The following is a 5,534-nucleotide window of genomic DNA, read 5'->3' as shown; positions in this document are numbered from 1 at the left end:
TTGGGGAAGGCAGCCGCCAGTTGCGGGCGGAAGGCAGCCACGAAGCGCGCGAGGAACTCGTCGCGGGTCGGATCAGATGCCGGCTCCGACTCGTCGTTCGGGGTCAGGCACGGCTCCGATTCGAGGATGCGGGAGACGAAGGGCGTCGAGTCATGAGATGGCGGTGGCGGAGGGGCGTCCGCATGGATGTGCCGGAGGAGTAATGTTGTCGGCGCCCTTACAGGGCTGAGAGAAGCTGGAAGCCGTCGGGCGAGACGGGAGAGGGAGAGGAGGGCTCTCATGGCGGCCGTCACCGTGGAGTAGCTGCGGCCTGCTGAGGAGGTGGCTCTGGTAAGAGAAGCGATCTGGACTTGAATCTGTCTGTCGCCTCCGCCTCCTCCATCGCACGCCGACTCCGCCACTCCAGTCCAGACGCGCACATCCACCTCCACTGCCTGCCTCCGTTTGGTTTGACTTCTTCGACATCTGGGCGCTCTGCATCGTCGTCTTCTCGTAGAAGCGATCTGGACTTGAATCTGTCTGTCGCCTCCGCCTCCTCCATCGCACGCCGACTCCGCCACTCCAGTCCAGACGCGCACATCCACCTCCACTGCCTGCCTCCGTTTGGTTTGACTTCTTCGACATCTGGGCGCTCTGCATCGTCGTCTTCTCGTAGATGGAGAGTGAGTGCCTTCCTTGCATCCTCCCTCTGCCCCTCGTTCCCCTGGACAGGCTCCATCCGTGTAGAGTACGGATCTACCCGGTCCCGGTTCTAGCGACCTGATCTACACATTCTTGATGAAGATTTGGAGATCCAACAAGGAGGTTCATGTGTTTGCTTCCTGTGGATTCATGAGTTTGAGATCCAATAAGGATCACAAAGAATCTCAGGCTTTGTGAGGACTGTCATTCAGTCACCAAGTTCATCTCCAAATTCACAGATCGGGAGATTGTTGTGAGGGACGTGAACAGATTTCACCACTTCAGGAATGGAGTTTGCTCGTGCAGAGATTATTGGTGATGATGATGCAAACTCCTTGTTTTAGTTACCTTCACTGATTATACTGGATGATAACTGAAAGTAGGAGCTGTTGTTTCTTCAAACCATTGTGTACAGCCTAACATATTTCATTAGCCTAGGCATGGTGATAGCTTTTCAGGAGGGGCATCAGATTGATCAACTAATCTAGAGAAAAGTGGAACTCATACCTGACAAACAGTTTTGACACAGTTGTGAAGATGCCTCTTTTTTACATGTAAAGAGATCGAACTCGAGACTGATAGGTTGATTATGATGCTTAGGGTCTATGCCTCGTTTATATGACTGTGACTCGGGGCACAACTATGGAGAGGGTTGGCAAAGCACCAACCTCCATCCTTCTCGACGCTCTCCTGGAAGACTACAGCCAGGTACGCTGCCCATCCTTTAGTAGCACGCAAGATCCAGTACTTTACTATTAGTGGTGCTCTCGCAGTAGTAAAGGGGATTTGCAATGTCCAGTACTATTAATGGCGCTCTCTCAGTGATAGCTTTTTTATTTGCATCTTCCATCAATAGTTGTGTTCTGGTGTCATACCGTCATAAAAAACAGGAATGAACTCTGACCTCTCTCAGGGCTTAAAGTTTGACACAACTAGATCAATTTCAGATCGTCTATCTTTCTTGAGTCATTGTTTGTTTTATTGAATTTAGAATCAGCATCGTCATAGTCAGTAGCCCAAAATCACGTCGCAAACCTCACCGTCACACTTAATCATGTGCTTCTCAATTCTACGTTTTCCATTTTTTCATACTGAAACCTAGGTGGATGTTTTCTTTATTTCAATTGGGTAATGGAGGTGGATAATGTTGGTATGGGTTGTTCATTTTTTCACTACGATTCTAGATAGTAGTTCTAATTACAGGTGAGGACCTCAGGATGATTTATGTCCGAGCAATAAGTACAGTGCCTCTAATGGTCATTTCATTAGATTTATTATATGCAAAAATAATAGAGAAAAATTTAACTGCAAGGTTCGATTAGTAAACATAATAGAGAAGAATTTTTGCTGATTACTTTGCTGTTTATTTTGTATAAACTGAACCAATGAAAATAAGTTGTGTACAAGTGCATTCCACTATCACCATTTTGTATCTAATTTTATAACAACTGTGATCTATTTCCAACGGTGATAATTAATAAGTCGTTTTTCTCACTACGTTTCTAAATAGTAGTTCTGATTACAAGTGAGGAACTCAGGATGATTTATGTCCCAGCAATAAGCAATAAGTACAGTGCCTCTAATGATCATTTCATTAGATTTATTATATGCAAAAATTATAAAGAACAAGGTTCGTTAAAAAGATTTTTTGTTTTGTTGATTACTTGTCGTTTCTTATTAGCTATTTACGTGCATCTGTAAGAACGTGGGCGTTCACATCCTCCGTTCCTTGTACATCGTGATCCGAGTCGAGGAGATCCTGAAGCCACTTGTGGAAATCAAGGATTCCTATTTATTTAGTGAGACATTTGCAGTTCATTTTGTTTGAATTAAACAACATTTGCAGTTGAGGTTAACTGAAATACGTGATTTTGTATAAACTGAACCGATGAAAACCAATTTTATTAGGCTACTTAGTAGCAGGGATATAAATTAATATAAAGAATGGAAGTTGTTAACTTCTATTCTGAAACTTCTTGTAGTTATCTAATGCGCTGGCTGGCAGATCTAGGAAGAATATGTAAATCTGAAATTTTCTGTGAGGGCATGAGGGGAAGCGTCTTATGTAGCTAAATACTTTTTTCTTCTCTATTTCAGTTCTTCTAGCAGTTGAACTTTGCTAATTGAAGCTGCAAAAGGAACTTCGATAGATCAGCATTACGAGGCACAGTTCTGGTTGATTTCCCCACTTAAGGTGTGTGAACTCTGTAATCCTTGGTTTTGTTCCAACCATGAATCAGCTGAATTGTTATTTTTTTATCATGTATTGTTAGGTAAAGTAATCATGCCCATACCATTTAGGTTATTCTTAGCATGCCCATACCATTTAGATTTCATTTTTTCGACCATGATTCAGCTGAAATTTCCTAATAAAACTATGGTGTTACTGTCATGGATGCATTTTCCTGTTAAAGAAAAAAAGATAATACATTATTACAAAAACAACTTGAAAGGGAAGCATGCAGCGTTCTTATATGAGATGTGCAAGTTCTACAGAGATTGGCATGCCAATTCTGATGGTTTTCATGGTATTTGAAATTAATAATATACTACTGTTATATGCTTTTGCCAATTACCATCAAATATGAGAAGAACCACGCTTCTGACAGAAAGTCGCTTTCTGTTCAGGAATTTTCCTTCATGATCCTGTGAGCTTCACTGCCGTACTTCATCCAGAGTACTTCACATTCAAGAAGGGTGTGGTGAGAGTAGAGACCCAGGGCATTTGCACTGGCCACACTTTGATGGGTCAGGGATTGAAAAGGTATGTTTTTTTTCTCTGAGTAACTCATAAAAGATTGACCCGTCTGATATTTTTTAGTTTCAGCATTCTTACATACACATTGATATGACATAAATCTCACCAAATTACTATTTAGAACGGGCCCGCCCCGCTCGCGGACCTCGCCGTCGTCGCCGACCACGTCGCGGCCTACGACGCCTCCGGGAAGGTGGTCCTATGTTTTTGGTTTCTTTTGTTGGGGTAAATATGTTTTTGTCGCTGTAATTTTTCTAGATCCGCTCACTGATGTTTTGCCGCTAGATGATTCTGGTAGGGAGTCCTTGCCCTTCGAGCCCCCTTGAAAAGTACGGCCTCGACGAAGAGAAGGCGTGCAGCGAGCTCCCGAGCTTTTCCGATTACAGTGGCTCTCCACAGGTAAGAGCCCCAAAGGGTTTCTACTCGTTCCATTGATTCGATTTGTCTTCTTCCAGTTAAAATTTAGCAAAATAGATGAGGATGAGTTGATTCTGTGGTTGGATTAATCAGCGCAAGGGTACTACACAAGGAAGAGCTAGGCTTTATCTATTTCACCTTAAAAGTTGATACCTTCTGCTATGGAAACATAACCATGGTTAGAAATTTGCGAGGACTGCTAGGACACGAAAAGTCTCCTTGTCGCTTCCATTTTGTTCAAATTCCCTGCAAATATAACTTCTTGGAAGCTTCAGGGTTCAGAAACTTCCCACTCCTTGGGTTTGGTAGTACTGAGTGTAGGCAGAAACCTTCATTTGTGGAAAAGAGATGAAGATTTGCTTCATGTATCTCATTGTCAACTTGTCATGATTTGGAACGTATTACTAATAAACTGAGGTGTTTTTCGGGCTTGCATCCTGGCTTGATCCCATTGAATACTCTGTGAATGCCACCCTTGTTTTTGTTGCTGCCATCCTATCTCTCTTTACTTTGCAATAGTCTACCTGACACATCTACTCTAAATTTGGTTTACCAAGTATAACATACTAACATAATAATGATACTTACATTGATTTCATTATTACGTCTCAATCAACTTATCACATTTGTACAAAATTAAAATGATACTTCACGGTACTGATTATGGAACCTATGTGTATGCCAATTGAAAAAAGATACTTTCCTACTGCGGTTCACACTTTTTTTTGTCTTGCTTGAGTTTTATTAGATGGATAAATAGAGTAAGGAAATGGATAGTATTTTGTGAATTTTAATATGTGCTCTATATGCAATTGGATTAATCTTGCTTCTGCTAACAATGCTCTGTTCTTTGTCATTGTGATCCTCTCGCAAGTTACAACTGATATTTAGCTATCAGTAAGCTAACATGGCTTCCAAATTACAAACCCATGGGTTGTTGGCTATCGTGCTGATAGAGGAGGATTACCATCGCCAACCCGCCCATTAACGCACTCCACCCCATCAGTAAGCAACTGGGTGATGCTTCCCTTCTTCCTCATTGATTTGCTGCATAATGATGATACATATTTACTGCATAATTTTTTTCTTTAGGTTGAAGCATGTTCAACAAGTTGAACTATCTAATCCTAATGTTGAGATCCGCTTGCTTGAAGTATTTTACCACAAGATTTATAAGGTTCGTGCATGGTTTATGTGAAGTATTTCCTACATTAAAAGTCCTAGCTCTTTCTAATGCTAGATTTCTGAACTTCTAAAATTAATGTTATATTTTACCTTAAATTTGGCATTGTTAGGATGACATTTCTACGGATCATTCCACCTCATGAGAAGATACAGAACATAAATGAATAGTACTGGACATTACGAGCTGAGGAGGTTTGTATCATTTCATCTTTCTTGATGTTGACCCTTCTATCTATTCTACTGAAAAATACAATTATATTTATGAAGATTCATCTGTGATACTTATGTAAAGTTGTCTTGCATAACATTGCATCTGACAATTTTGGAACAAATCCCAGAGGAAGAGAAGAATCTTGGCCCACATGATCGATTGATTCATCTTTACCATTTCATGAAAGACCCTAACTAGAATCATCAAATTCAGAATTAGGCTGAAGTCAAGCACTTATACTTCAAATACTATGATTGACAATGTTATGTAGGTATTGCAACA

The sequence above is a fragment of the Zea mays genome, chromosome 4, assembly GCF_902167145.1.
Source record: "Zea mays cultivar B73 chromosome 4, Zm-B73-REFERENCE-NAM-5.0, whole genome shotgun sequence".
Lineage (NCBI taxonomy): Eukaryota > Viridiplantae > Streptophyta > Magnoliopsida > Poales > Poaceae > Zea > Zea mays.
This window is presented reverse-complemented; position numbering follows the sequence as displayed.